Source organism: Pieris napi, chromosome 14 (genome assembly GCF_905475465.1).
Source record: "Pieris napi chromosome 14, ilPieNapi1.2, whole genome shotgun sequence".
Taxonomy (NCBI): domain Eukaryota; kingdom Metazoa; phylum Arthropoda; class Insecta; order Lepidoptera; family Pieridae; genus Pieris; species Pieris napi.
Window position 1 is genome coordinate 2,302,202 of NC_062247.1, and position 16,625 is coordinate 2,318,826.

The 16,625-nt window shown below is 33.4% G+C and overlaps 1 protein-coding gene across 1 annotated transcript in view; it reads right to left on the reverse strand.

Moving 5' to 3' along the window:
* Positions 1 to 1,707, reverse strand: part of LOC125056030 — a 30,466-nt gene extending 28,759 nt beyond the window's left edge. Inside the window, exon 1 of the mRNA XM_047658847.1 lies at positions 1,485 to 1,707. The gene's annotated coding sequence lies outside the window, so the exon portion shown is untranslated. The remainder of the gene's footprint in view (positions 1 to 1,484) is intronic.
* Positions 1,708 to 16,625: the final 14,918 nt, after the last annotated feature.

The following is a 16,625-nucleotide window of genomic DNA, read 5'->3' on the forward strand; positions in this document are numbered from 1 at the left end:
AGAAGGCCAAACTAGTTTTTGTTTGATGCTACTAATAGATTTCACTTAAAATTTTTGTATTGTATTAATTAAGCGTTTTTGTATTAATACAAAAAGTTGGCTACCTAGGCCTCGTACGTGCGGAAATGCAAATTACACCTGTTCTCTGCTTTTGGTGCTTTATGAGCTGAATTCCTCATGTCATTCACATGTGTGTATAGCGTCAGTCAGCTTAAACACATGCGAAAGCTTGGCGTTCGTATGGCGTATTGGGGCGAGTAGGCTCACCTGATAAACCATCCATGGGCACTCTTAATTCCAGAGGGCTCCCGAGTGCAATTTTGGCTCTTTTCTTGAAGCAATTTGCACCGCACACACACTTTAGTTTCATGACATTTGCCACAAGTGCTTGGAAGCCTACAGTTTTCTTACCCCAAAATTGTTTTCACTATTTGAATATTTATAAATAGATTTAAGAGATTGTTTGAGGTGGTCTTCTTTGAAACAAATCTACACTTATCGAATTAAAACGTGTTTCTTAATTGTTGTAGCATTATTATACAATCATACCGACGTTTCGCTTACAGGAAGTCGGTCAAGGGCGGAAATGTGTGGCACTCGTTAAAAAAACAAAAACAAAATTATTTTGTCTATTAATCTTTATGACCAAGAAGTAGCTCAGTTTCGGTAGTTGCGCAACACCCGCAAGTTGGAATACATTCCGAGCATATTATGATTACGGGTTTTTCGGCATCAAAAGCTCTCCAATTTTCCAATAGAAGCTAAAATCGGCCTATGCCATCGGCGGGATACGATTTTTAATTGGAAAGATTCGATAAATTTTGTTATATTAAATTGAGGACCACTTAGAAAAAGTATAAAATTTCTCTTGGTAATTCCAGATAATTAGAATTTCACAAACCATATAGGTATTATACTTATTACTACGAGTACCATACCTATATTGCTGTTTATACGCAAATAATATACATTATAGGCAAAACCGTGTCAACTTTGAGATGCTTTCGCAGTTTGACAATTTTATAGATTTCTAAAAATACTGCCAACATTTTACGTCTAGTAAACAACTATGAGAACGCCGTGGGGCCGTGACAAAATATTATTATTACCACGTTAATGTATGCGTGGAATTCTAATTAATTGGTTTGTTTAAAAAAACCTATGCCTAATTTATTTTATTGTATAAGACATTTTCAATATTAGTTTCCAGAAACATCTCGACATAATAATAAGTAATAGAGAGTAAGTTGAAATGTGAATGTCATATTTTGTGTATAAATTTAATTTAATAGGCTATTTTAGTGAGATTTAATAAAGTAATTGACATGAATATAAATTGATATTATTAATTGTAATTTGTAATGTCAATAATCATAGCTCATTACTGCTCGTCACAGTCTATTAACTATTTAGTTATCTGTTGTCATGTGTGTATAACATTTACATAATAATACAAATATTAAAACTATTCGAGAATCTTTTACCTGTAATTACTCTATTGATTTGCGGCATCAAAATGATGATAATGAATAAAAACAATGATTGCACAGAATGTTTGTCACTAACACAATATTATCACATTTAACTTATTAACAATTGTTTACGTCACATGAATTTTATTTATGTTTCGTATTACACGTCATACTAATACGCGCGCAAAAGATCGACTGATGACAGTTTACGTGTCACAGACTACGTTTGAACATTGCCAAGTGCCGACTGAGTTAGAATTGGCGGCAAAATGAGGGTGACCATTTTTAAACAATTTAACTGCAAAAGAATGATCTTTTATTATTATTTCAGAATAATGTGTTATATTTAATATATTTAGTTCAATCGGCACGCTTACTGTACGAGATTATAGTGATTGCGATTGTAACGCATATTTTATTGGGATTTATTCAAGTATCTGTAACAAGCTATCCTATATATTCCTATATGAGGATAATAAAAGGACTTACCTACATTGAAATTGAGCTTGATCTCTTATGACGATATGAATGACTAAAACATCTTCTAAAACAATAATAAGCCACAATTGGTCACACCGGGCAAAACTGCGAGGCAACGGCATTGAGTGACGTCTTGGCATACAATGTTAAAACAATACATTAATTATAAGTCGTGAATGTTAATTGTATCGCTTTGAGGCGCCTCTTAGGCCTCGCAATAGAGATTTTTAACGAAATGTGTTTTTTATTAACGTACACGGCTGTTTGTCAATTAATTTTATTGGTAGGGTGTTCCAAATTTAAAAATTTCTAGTAGTCTTTACTTTTTGGACTAAGTTACATCTTTGCGTAAATGCAAAAAAACTATTTAAACATCTGTATTGTTGCATTCATGATTCCATATATGTAACCAATCCGTCGTGATCTTGAAGCACCATGTATAGCGCTCGAAAATTAAATAATTGGAATGAATTTCCAAGTAATGGACTCTAAACGTGGCAGGTTTCATGTTATTGGTATGAGCTGCGGCTATAAATATAAATTATTATTATGTATGTCTCTGGCATAGTAATTTTTACAATTATAGTCCAATTTTAATGCTATTTTTGGTTATAAGCTGACATAATTGAAAGCGTTGTTAGCTTAGTTTTTTTAAATATAATACATATTGACCACAGAGCTATATTATTGAGGTTTTTTATTTTATACAGAACTTATTCGTCGTTTTTATTAAATAGCGTTTACAGCGTAAACATGTTTAATTTAAACACTGTAATTAGTTTATTTTTTTAAGTACGTACGTAAGTATAATGTAATTTATAAAAATATAATTTTTAACGAGAAAAACGATGTTATCTTCCTAATTACATTACAGTAAAAATATACAAAAATTAAATGTTTAAAATTTTAAAGACTGATTTGCGTAGCGAAGTAAATAATTATGAATTTAAATAATTTTAAATATGTATGTGATTATTCTTATCTTCAACTATTAATTTAACGGTTACCGATAAGTGATGAACTATGGTTTACGGCTTCACTAATGCTATATTTTACGGGACACAGGCCCATACTAAGCCTAGGCAATGGAAGGAATCTTATGAAGGAATATTATATAAACGTAATTTAAGCACTAATCTTATTTTCTTTTTCAAAGCTATAAAAAAGTAAATAAATAATTTGAACGACATACTGTTTTTGCAAAGGTAAATTGAATTAAACTTCAAATTCTAACACATAGTAAGCGCGAAAATAGTCGCTTTTTGAATGTAAAAAAAAGAGACAATGAAAAGCGAAATAGCTTATGTCATTGGTCCAGCGCAAGAACGTGTCAGTTGTCAATGATTTGACAAGTTATGTAGATCAATCACAAACGTACACATTCTTTTTCTTTTTGATCGGTAAGCTTCGGAGACAAAACTTAATGCTAATTCTCGACCACGGACGCACCCATTTTTTAATAATATAGTTAGATAGCTTTTGCTTGATATTTACAGATTCTACATAAAAACCAATCAACCATTTGACTACTCCAGTAAAATAAATAAGAAGTGTCTCCCCTGAGTATAGTCTATGGGAAATAATAGCAGCTGTTTTGAGTCACGTCAATTAACATCTTTTATAAAGTTAAAACTATTGCCATAAAAAATGCTTTACGCAGTTACAATGTAAGATTTTTTTTAACAATTTTATTTAACCTATTATACTAAAAGCCACTTAAGTTTATAAAGAATACAATTATGTTACAGTTACAATTGATAAGAATCGCAAAGGCAAACTAAAAAAACATATTCCTCATTACCATTTCGAGTGCGATGACATTTGAAACAGACATAACGATATTTTACGACGCAAATTACATAAGCCAAGGTGAGGGGAATGTAAGAGAAAAGTTTATGCGTTATTTAACAATATTTTGTAATAAAATTCGTATCTAACTTTTCGTATGTTGTTACATTAAAAAATCTTGCTTCATCACGACCCTGCTGCTGGCTGGCTGGTCGGCTGTAAGTCGTGTTAGTGGCACAGCATCCTCCACAAAAAGGCGACCGACAAAAAACACGCTTCGTCGCCTCTTCTCTCTTCTCTTCGGAGACACTCTCCTTAAAGACACAGAAATAGAATACTGGACGTTAACATATCGAATGACGTTCAGTTTCGCGGTCATTTGGAGGAGAAGGCTAAATTAGCCTCTAAAAAGCTTGGTGTGCTCAGCAAGGCGAGACGGCACTTCACTCCGGGCTTCTTGTTACCTTTGGTTGGCTCTCCAGTACCAGATTCTTCCACTTGACCATAATCGAAGTAGAGCGGTTCGAATCATCAACGACCAGTCACTTTCCAAACGGCGTGATCCCTTGGCGTTTCGTAGAGATGTGGGGTGAATCTTTGAATCTATGAATCTTCTTATATAAAAAAACTCAACCCTGACTTCGACAAGCCTCGGTAACCTTTCTGGGGCTTTACGCGAGTAGGGGATCGGCCTCGACTGGAAGTCTTGCTGACACGACATCAATTTGCGCTTGCCATCTTATAAAGGAGAAGAGCTCGCCCAAAAAAAAGGTAGCAAGAAACGAATGGAAAAAGAGAGCCATAGACAGGGTCAGTTGGAAAAAGCTGGAGGAGGCTTTTACCCGTGAAGCGGTTCCGATCGACGGTATTGAAGGAAGCGAGGATATAGGACAAGCAAAAGAAAAAAATGTAAATACCCTAAGCTGTATATTATAATTTGTTTTTGTCATGATTGGAAATTAAACTTGGGCTTTATTATTATTATCTCATAAAGTTTTATTACGTGGAAGGGAAAACAATCCCGCAGTGCTCCAGTGCCTAGCCTCAAGGTGCCTGATGATTACGTAGGAGACCACATCGACCTAACGACCTGACGAAAACTAACCTGGCACAATGTATAGAAATAATTAACGAACTGCGACGTTTTTACACGCTTTATATTAGCTTCACCTGTATGTATGTACGTATGTATGTATGTATGTATGTAACCGACTCCTTCGGACTCGATTTTGACCCACTTTTAACGGACAGATTTAATTCAAACTTTGCGCACCTGTCAAAGATCGATGACAATGCAATAGTCCGAAAAAAAAATGAAAAAAATAAACTAAAAAATACAAAATAAATAATAGTTAAAAAAAACTAAAAAACACGCTTTTAAAGCACATCAAACTAAAAAGTGAAAAATAATTCCTAATTAAGGCTGAAAATGGTAATGAACAAAAAATACTGGTATTATTGTGAAAAAGCGTGGGGCGCTCTGTGCCATATTTTTCGTCTATCGAGTTCGATCGAGTTTTAGCTTTTTTAAACTATTATTTATTAATTGTCCGTTGGGTGAACTAACTGAAGGTCTTCTTCATGTCAGTTCCTATACTGTAAGAAATAGTGGTTTGTAAATATTTTAATCTGTTACTGTAATGTTGTTTTTCTATGTAATGTTTCGTATGTGATATTTATGTAAACAGTTGCCGCGTTGGAGTAATCTGTCATTAGCTTATTTATTAAAAGTATAAACTAGGTTTTTGCTAGCTAGGTTTTCGCAATTAAAATACGTACAGGGCCGGATTTATGGGGCAACCGGGGCTGCAGCCCCGGGGCCTCCAAAAAAGAGGGGCCCCCACAATAGAGACTTCGGAAAAAATGTTTTAAATTCCGACTAGTAATCACTAGTAAACAAACTTTAGACATATTTTTATATGTTTGTTAAATACTAAAATAATCCACTTGGTTTCACAATAAATGCTTGACCGCTAAATTTTTTATTTGGAACATAATTTGTTATATAATAATTAGACCACTAAATCCTTCCCTGATTATGTAGAAAAAAAAATTTGTTTAGCTCGAACAAGTGACCTTAGGGTAGAGAACCAGTTTTTTTAGTTGAATGTTTATTAAAAAAAACAATTGAAGGTGCCACGCGATGCGTTTAATTTTTTGCAGGGCTTCAAGTGTTAATAAATAATGACGTTATGGAAGTTCATGGTCCGTTGGCATTTAACTTTAATAAACATGTTTACAGGAAACAGCTGGAATTTTTATAATCGGCATTTTTTGTAGGATTTCGTAATATGCTTAGTATTTATTAACAACCTTTACATATAAAAGTCGTATGTACACTTCCTTTTTCATATAGGCATAGTGTTTGTCCCATGCTCACTTATACAGAATGGCCAAAAAGTCGTGGATCAAACGCAAATAGGGAATAGATGAGGTCATCAGCTATGTTCTACGGGAGGTCCCTTAGCTCAATCCCTGCAGAGTTATAATTTATTTTGCGTTTTTATAAGAAAATTGACTTTTTTTTACTAATTATTATTAAAATTCGAAAAATCTACATCCTGTATCTTTTTCATAATATCAACTAGAATGGTACTGATCAGTCCTTGCGTTAGACATACTATTTATAGTGTTTTATTGAGTGTATTGAAGATAATATTAAGTTATATAGTCATAAATATTAAATAAATAATTGTAATTTTATATAAAGTTGATAAAAAATAAGAATGCTATGCAATAGCTTACCGCGGCATGCTCCGAGTGAGACACGTTTTTTATAAGTATTTGATTGTCCTCATTTTACTGTATGTTTGAGAGATAAAATAAAATATGTACTGTCAATGTTGGTTCAGCAGACCGATACGGCCACCAACGCCGGTGCACTTTATTCCATACATCTTGTAACCCGACAGGGCGGACGTGTGCGATGACCGGAGTATCGTGAGGTCAACGGCGCAGGAGCGGTAACTTCATATTGTCACTGAAACACGAGACATGTAACGCTATCTTAGGGCTAACATTACCATTACCAAAACACCGCAGATTGAATTGTTTTGAAGTTAGTTAAAATTGAGGCTAGCTAGGAAAGACACTTGAAAAATGTTCATAAAGTTGTATAAAGTTGCCTCATATAATAATACAAACGGTTATAGACACGCGTGAACTAAAATGAAACGTTTACAAAGTATACAAACGTAGTCGGAGACAAAAAAGTCACGCAATTTAAATATGGAATAATAATTCCATAAAATCCTAACTCCTTCGTATATTTTTATATTCCTAATGAGTATTTTCAATTAGCATAGTACATAATATTTCTAGAGAGACCATCACGTTACATGCGGTTAGTGTTAGTTGAAACCTCTTTCGTATTAATTATGTTTGTTGTACTGACCGTATATTTGTTGTACATTCAAACGAAACTGTTTTGTTGCTTTAAACGTTGCTTGAAAAATTCCGTAAAACTTGATTTAAGTACGAACCTTTTAAACTTTCGCGTATTATATGTGTTGAAGAAGAAAAGTTCATGTTACGATGTTTATCGTGTCTTGCAAACTTGAATCAATTGCATCTACCTTACCGCCGAAAGTTTAAAATAATATAAATTCCCGCGTGAATGTAAAAAAAAGAAATCTAACGTCACAGAGCACCGTAGTAGAGTAATATTGATCACAGATAAAAACAACTTTTAAAAATTTCTTTATCGGGTATAAAATGAGAATCTATTACATTATTTATGAGGTCAACGTTCGAGTACTGTTCATCAATAGTGGCCAGCGAGACTAAAATAGTCTAAAAACTGTCTTAAACACCGACTTTAATTCGTTATATATAAATTACCTTTGTGCAAATACATCATTTAACATTACGATCTAGCCTTATTTTAATACTGATAAGTAATTTAAAACGAACGTAATTTACTAAAAAGAACTTGAATGATTACATAATTTTTTTAAATATAATTTAAATAAAGTTTTTTTTTTTTTTAATTTTTTAACGGGCAGGAGGCTCACCTGATGTTAAGCGATACCGCCGCCCATGGACACTCACAATGCCAGAAGGCTCGCAAGTGCGTTGCCGGCCTTTCAAGGATTGGTACCTACTCGCTTTTCTTGAAGGACCCTAAGTCGAATTGGTTTGGAAATACTTCTGTGGGCAGCTTCCACATAGTGGTGGTGCGCGGCAAAAACTGCCTTAGACGGACGTCGAGGTGATAGGTACGGGTGGAATTTCGTATTCTGCCTCGACGTCCGATGATGAAACTCAGCTGCAGCCCTGCGATTCTGTAACTCACTTTTCGAACTCACACAGATTTGGCATTCTGATAAACAATAAACTACAAGCTACCACCTTTTGAGAATGCCAAATCATAAAATGACTGCTTCACGACTGATTTGAGAGCGACCGCCGATGCGAAAACCGCTGTGTGAGTTCGAAAAGTGAGTTACAGAATCGCCGGGCAGGTATTAGACCGAACAACAAAGTAGTAATTAATTCAAGTAGGTAATCTTGCTTTTAAGTATTTTAATGAATGTCGACGCTTCGGTGGACGAAGAAATTGTGGACAATTAATGCACCGTCACATACATTTCTATATTTTCTTTTTTAATAAATCAATTAAAAAAAAAATATTATTGTTTTTATTTCCCCTTAAAATTAACAAAATTAATCACATCCAATTTTCAATGAGAAGTCGTTGGTTTGAATCTAGGTTTAATGATTTTATTTCGTAATAGACTATTAATATATTGTTTGCCGATACATAGCAAGCGTTAAAATGTTCGTTAATTCGTAAGATTTTATGCGAAAATAACAAAAGACGTAACCCGTTAAGATTTTAAAATGCGCAACTAATTCAGCCTTGTACTCTATTTGTCTCTGCCCTCCCCTCCTCTATGAAGGTCTTTGCTCCGGTCATAGAGTTTATTGCGCAGAATATTTCGAGTTGCGTATTAGAAATAGTATCTATGGCATGCGATATACTTACGGTATTTATTAGCTTTTGAATATCTAAATTACATGTATTAAAACATTAATTTAAATTGCCATATCTTTCAACGTTTATATATAAAATATAAATATTAAAATGTTGTTGATTTATGTTTTAATTTACAAAATTTATTCATTTAATCTATTAGTCTAAAATACCAATAAAAGAAATCCGAAAATTTGCCTGCCCCTTGCCCCATGTTATATTATTAGGAATACAATAAACTGTTGAGGAATGTTTTTCTTCTAGTGACGATATGTATTGTTTTGATTAGAACCCACGATATATAAACAAACGTTATGACTAGAAAATTATTATACTATACTCAGAAAATTCCAGTTTCTTTTGGTCAAAACCTCCTTAGCATTATATTACGTATTCGTATGACCGATTGATAGACATTACTGCATGATCACCTATTCTAAAGTTAGTAAAATGATATAAACTATGCATATAATTATTAATATTCATATATTACATCCTGAAAAGTTATAGTTAATCTTTACATGATTAAAGTCAAAGACGGTTAGAAAATATGTCCAATATGAATATATGTGGTTTCTTCGTATCTTCTACTGCAGTTACCATGAAGAGCAGCTGATGATGAAACATTGGACGTCAAGGCAGATTGTCAAAATTCGACGTCGTTCCACATAATAGGTTACTAACTAATACGTTTTTTAGGGCTGTTTTTGCTGCAAACCACCACCACCATTTTCGGTGGTCAGGTTTGGTTTGAGTGTAATTAAGAATGAAACGGAAAGCGCCTACTTGCTGGGAGAGATCATGAGGCTATACGTCCCGGACAAATATTACCGCTGCCGGAAACATAACCTTTTCGCTGTGCGTTCGGCTCGCACTGTCCAGCGACAACAAGCGCCCATTCCCCGGTTACTTTCACTGCTTAATGGGTTTCTCGACTCTTCACCGGAGAGCGACCTGTTTGGGAAGCTTATGGGGGTGGTATACTGTGCTTTCAGAGTGTACCTGGAGGGGATAAGAGGGTAATGCTACCCTGTACTGTAAATTTTGTAATCTTAATTGTATTTTATTGTTTTTAGTCTAAGTTTGGCCATTGAGCTGTTAATAAATAAATAAATAAATAAATCCTGTCGCCTGAAGTATTTCCGAACCAATTCTTAAGCCATGGTCACCATGCCAGGATCGCGAAAACTATGATTAGATACTCCAATCGTCATGATTCATTTACAACTGAAATAAAATGCCAGACAGAAATAAAAACAAGGTAATATAATTATTTTTGTCGGTTAAATAAAATTGGCAACATTCATAGAACATGATAATCGTGTTTCTATATATCTGCAAATTTCTTTAACAATTGGAGACTGTTGTCACGTGAATCATTGTGAATAGTACTTAGGCATTATTTAATAACCACGCTTTTATTACATATCGTCGCATCGCACAACTTACAAGAAACAATAGCTCGTAAAATCACGAAATTTACAGATCTAAATGGAATTAAAAGTATGTGGATTAACTAAGTAATCTATATCCCTATCATTTCGTCCACCATGAGAATAATCCCAAAACAGTTACACGAATCTATCAAATTGTTATTCCCGAAATCCATTTAGTAAGTATATCAACAATTAAATACGGCAAGAATAAATCTCTACAAGATAACCGATAAAAACTGTGTTCATTTGGCTACAAACACTTCACACAGGTCTAACCGTTCGGCAGTGTACCAGGATCAGAAACAACTAATAATCCTGACTAAACAGTTATCATACATAATAATAAAGCCTTTTTTTTTTGACTGTAGAGAGGATACGGTGAGGCACACTGTTGAGGAGTGTCCGGCTTGGGACGGCTTTCGCTCGGTCCTTGCTGATAGCATTGTTGGCAATCTGTCGCTTTCCACTAATTATCCAAAGAATGGTGGAAGCTGACAATGACGGCCCATGGAATGCCTTCAAGGCTTTTTGTGAGGCCGTCATGACTGAGAAAGAGAATGCGGAGCGTCAGCGCGAAAACAATTCTGATGCTCCGCCGGTAAGAAAACGACGACTGGGGCAGCGACGCCGTGCTTTCGCACGTCTGCCCTAAGTTAAGATGCTGATGATTTGTTCGTGGGAGGAGTCACGTTGATATTGTGGCATTCGCGTTTGGCGGGGGTAAGGATAGGGCACAGCTGTTACCTGCCTCCGCCCTTTGGCGAGCCGAAGGCATCCGTCAGGTTTTAGTGGGTAGGTGTGTAAATATTATGTCTGAGTCCCACAGGGATATGCGTAAAAGCATTTCCTGACGTTAAAAAAAAAAAAAAAAAAAAAACACTAAGATACAATACCAAATAAATAGAAAAATGATCATAAAGTACAGTGTATGTGTGTGCGTTGATTATAGAAAAATGTCTCTGCGTAGACTGTCTCACATCAAACCACCTTTATTAGTAGATTTGGAGACACACACATTATTAACACTCCATGGAGAGTGTTCAGAGGAGTTGTTCATACCTGAGTTTAACTATCGGACGTCAAGGCAGAATACAAAATACCATCCGTATTACCTCAACCGTTCCACAACCGAGCGTTTCTTAAGTCAGCTTGTCAGCAACCAATATGTGGAACCTGCCCACTGAAGTATTTACGAACCAATTCGACTTAGGGTCCTTCAAGAAAAGAGCGTACCAATTCTTAAAAGGCTGACAACGAGCATTCTGGCAATTTTTGACGTAAAAAAATAACGCCAGATGGGAAAACACAATGACTCATATGAAGCCGTAAAGTACACGTTTACAAATTTTTATGTCCGACAAATATGGGTTGCGATGATAAGATAATATTGTGTTTACATAATTCGCCTACTTGTTAGTAAAAATCCCCGATGCTAAAACAAATAATGTAAAACATGTATAGGATATTAACACAGGAATAATATGACAGAAGTTATTGAAATATTTTGGACATTCACTCGAGAAAGGAAGGTCGTTGTGTTCTTTTCGTCATTTAATGATTAATTTAATATTATAATTTTATTTCGTCAGTTGCAAGGCCGAAGTTCATTTGTTTTAAAATGTAGTTTTAATTATGTTTTTGTTTGTGTTTCGAAGTTTTACGAATTGCATTAATAAATAAAAATAAATCAGTGGCGCTATAACCCTTTTTAGGTCTGGGCTTCAGATTTCTGTATCTGTTATCATGATCATTTGTAAATCTAATAGCAAGTAGGTGATCAGCCTCCCGATCGTGACACGCCGTCGACGTGGGTCTAAGCCCTAAGGCAAGCCGGTTCCCTCACGATGTTTTCCTTCACTGTTCGAGCGAATGTTAAATGCGCGCATAGAAAGAAAGTCCATTGGTGCAAAGCCGGAGCTCGAACCTACGACCTCAGGGATGAGAGTCGCACGCTGGAGCCACGAGGTCAACAAAAATTATTTCGTGAAAATTTAAATTTCGTGTACCTTCTGTCAGAAGAACGCGTTCTGTCCAAAACTCACCGATATCCAGATTGAGCATTTTGATAAATGAGATCGGTCTGGTTATCCATAGTTGCTTCGTTCACACTTTAAAATCAATTTTCCTTCAGTTTATATAATTTATGAATCTATGTATTTTTTTTCTCTTTGTGTGTTATGTTTGCCTATAAGTGCTTGTCACATTAAATCTTGTATTTAATTTTTCTAAAGTATCGATGTATCAGTGTGCGGAGCGTTTGCAAGCATTTGTAAGTAAAAATGAAAATCTTAAAATTATTAGTTTTGTTTCTACTTAAATTCATATTTTCGTAATTATAATGTCAATACATTATATATTACTAATAAGTTATAAAAAGCTACATACTAGCAATAAATCGGTTAATTTTGAATTATACGTTAAAAATGTAATAAATAACACAAAATTATGGTATTATATATAATTATCAACTAAGCTGGAAAATGGCATTGCAATATTTGTAATATTCCATATAACAACAACTAGCAGAATTGTTTACATTAATAATCATATCGTTGTAAATAAATGATTTGATCTCCCGATCAATGAGTTCTTAGAATTGAATTCCGTCATCAACGTGACAATAATTGTTAACAACGTTCTTTCTTTGTTGGGAACTAGTTCTATCTACGACATTTACAAGTCGAATAGAACAATTAACCGGACCACGGAATTTGACGTTCGGATGTTAATTTGCTGTGTAAAATTAAGGTATGTTGGTATAGGCACGTATTGTGGTACAATAAATGTATTATGTTATACTAGCTGATCCGGCAAACGTTTGTTTTGCCATGTATATTATTTCTAGGAATTATTTATTTAGTTCAAAAAAAAAACTAATTACAATAATTAATAATATAGGGGTTGATCGTAGAGGGGTGAAAATTAGGGGTTGTATGTATTTTTTGTACGCTGTATCATAATGAGAGAGTATCATAAGGAGATTATTGACCCACCCCCCATGTAACGCGCCGTAACGTTTTTCTGTACCCAAGTATAGTAAAACGTTTCGTGACCACCTAGTGACTCTTTATGCCTAATGCTAAGGTCACACGCGCGCCGTGCAGCCCGGCGGGCTGCCTGGCGGGCTGCGCGGCATGCAGCCCGTCCCGGGCCGGCGGACGTTCAAGCTGTTCACACGCACGCCGTCGTGTCAGTCAGTGCCAGAATGGCGAGCAGCGAGGATCTCGGTGTTGTTGCTGCCATATCCTTTGGCTTAACTTATTTTTATTGGAAAAAGAAACAAAATTATGAACTACGGAGAAAAAGAAAAATACTGTTAAGAAGGTGGTGGATGATACGTTGAATGAAGATCCATTCGTCGCGAAAGCGCGGGAGAAACTGACTGCCTGCGCGCGTGTAAACAGTCACCGGGCGCCCGCACATTCATCCTTTGTAGTCTAGTCGACAAGTTGAAAATGGAACAAAATAGAGATACTACTCTTAAAATTATGTGCGATAGCTCATTGGATCCGGAATGACGTCTAGAAAAATGTGCTAAAAGCGTGTATTAGCACATAAAAAATTGCAAAAGTTATAGACAATTAAAGATGAAAAAAAAATGGCATTTAGTATTTTGCCAATATTTAATAAACTATTAATATTTAAGAAATTTCAAATAAAGATTCTGAAAGAGGAGGAAATTTCCAATAAAAAACTCCTGACTCCCGGAACTCTATCTCCATTATTTATAATGTTAATTTAACGCTGAAAATAGGTCTGCGGGTGACATTTTTAGGATTCGCGCGTGGCGTCAAAAGCGACTACGGCACATTAATTAATTTATTTAAGGTATTGAATATTTTTTTTTAAATTTGAAAAAATTATGGTGTGTTCTGAACACTATAATTAATTTATTCCCGTTGAAAATTTTAGTTAAAGTTAATTTTTCAACAAGTTAAATAATTGTTAACTAACGAAATTTTCTCGAACGACCGTCTTAATTGTAAGTGAAAAAAAATGTTTTAATAATGGTCGTAAAAATATTTCGCTTCGTAGAGCCTTTCTTACATACATACTTAACAAGATCGTGCCATAAAAGTTAAAAAAATATTTATACTTTGTTTATAACAATTTTTTTACTTAAACAAAAACTTAAAAATCCATGTAATGTTGTTAAAAAAAAATTTTTTTTTCTAAATCATCATATAATCGTTTTTATATTAATACAAGATATTTATTGATTTGCAAAAAAAAAATTCCCGCCATTTGTTGATAAATTTTTTTTAAACAGATTGATTAAATCAATGTTTTTTAAAAAAAATTTAACACAACTTTATTACATTAAAAATTTTATGATTTAAAAAAAAAAAATTTTCCTTAATAACAATTTTCAATTGTTTATAATCGTTTTTTTTAATTTTCTATTGTTTAAATAATTAGTTAAGAAATTTTTTTTTTCTAAAAATCATAATTGATAGTCCTCTATAAAGTAACAGAAAAAAATTTTTTTTTAATCAACAATTCTATTGTTTATTAACTTACCAAGTTGTTATAAACAAATATTCAACTTTCTTTTATTTTTTTTCTAAAAATCTAAAATTAACAAAAACAACCATATATAACAAAGTATAGAAAAAAAAATTTAATTTTAAATAAAAGTAATATTCATGATAATCAAAAAAATTTCAAATTTTTTTTTATTCTATACTTTGTTATATATGGTTGTTTTTGTTAATTTTAGAAGTTTTAGAAAAAAAATAAAAGAAAGTTGAATATTTGTTTATAACAACTTGGTAAGTTAATAAACAATAGAATTGTTGATTAAAAAAAAAATTTTTTCTGTCACTTTATAGAGGACTATCAATTATGATTTTTAGAAAAAAAAATTTCTTAACTAATTATTTAAACAATAGAAAATTAAAAAAAACGATTATAAACAATTGAAAATTGTTATTAAGGAAAATTTTTTTTTTTTTAAATCATAAAATTTTTAATGTAATAAAGTTGTGTTAATTTTTTTTTAAAAAACATTGAATTAATCAATCTGTTTAAAAAAATTTATCAACAAATGGCGGGAATTTTTTTTTTTGCAAATCAATAAATATCTTGTATTAATAAAAAAACGATTATATGATGATTTAGAAAAAAAAAATTTTTTTTAACAACATTACATGGATTTTTAAGTTTTTGTTTAAGTAAAAAAATTGTTATAAACAAAGTATAAATATTTTTTTAACTTTTATGGCACGATCTTGTTAAGTATGTATGTAAGAAAGGCTCTACGAAGCGAAATATTTTTACGACCATTATTAAAACATTTTTTTTCACTTACAATTAAGACGGTCGTTCGAGAAAATTTCGTTAGTTAACAATTATTTAACTTGTTGAAAAATTAACTTTAAGTAAAATTTTCAACGGGAATAAATTAATTATAGTGTTCAGAACACACCATAATTTTTTCAAATTAAAAAAAAAATATTCAATACCTTAAATAAATTAATTAATGTGCCGTAGTCGCTTTTGACGCCACGCGCGAATCCTAAAAATGTCACCCGCAGACCTATTTTCAGCGTTAAATTAACATTATAAATAATGGAGATAGAGTTCCGGGAGTCAGGAGTTTTTTATTGGAAATTTCCTCCTCTTTCAGAATCTTTATTTGAAATTTCTTAAATATTAATAGTTTATTAAATATTGGCAAAATACTAAATGCCATTTTTTTTTCATCTTTAATTGTCTATAACTTTTGCAATTTTTTATGTGCTAATACACGCTTTTAGCACATTTTTCTAGACGTCATTCCGGATCCAATGAGCTATCGCACATAATTTTAAGAGTAGTATCTCTATTTTGTTCCATTTTCAACTTGTCGACTAGACTATTGAACTTTGCCAAAAAACCGACACTTGCCCGATTCGCGGCATTCACGTTCACAGGCGCGTTCACGGGCTCGGGCGTACCGTTTACACGCTTGTGAATGTGAATGTGCACGTTGAATGTAGAGTTGAACGCGCGCGTGTGAACTAAGCATAAAAGTTACCATTACGTGGTGTAAAGTACTGGAAAGTCGAAAATAATATTAACAATAACGCGTAATTCAATCCCCGCCCTTTTACAAAAGGCCACCCCCCCCCCCCCCCCCCCCTCCCACAAATTCGTTAAGTAATACTTGAACGCTCCCTAAGTCGAAAAAAATTGCCATTCCCTTCCGCTGAACCCCTAAATACGCGGTATCTCGAATTATTTAGACTGTAACTCGAAGAAAATGTTATTTCCCTACAAAGTATTGATATACATATTTATATTCTAAAACTCGAATTTCAAAAAGTCTTACAGAGACGTCTTAATTGGAATTCACCGAAATAATAGCAATAAATCCAATGATTGTCGGGTTCGGCTTCTAATCTATTGTTTTTATCTTATACACGTGCAATGAATGAATACATACATAAAACTTTCTATGTAACAGATAGTTTAAATCAAAAGAAGATTTCT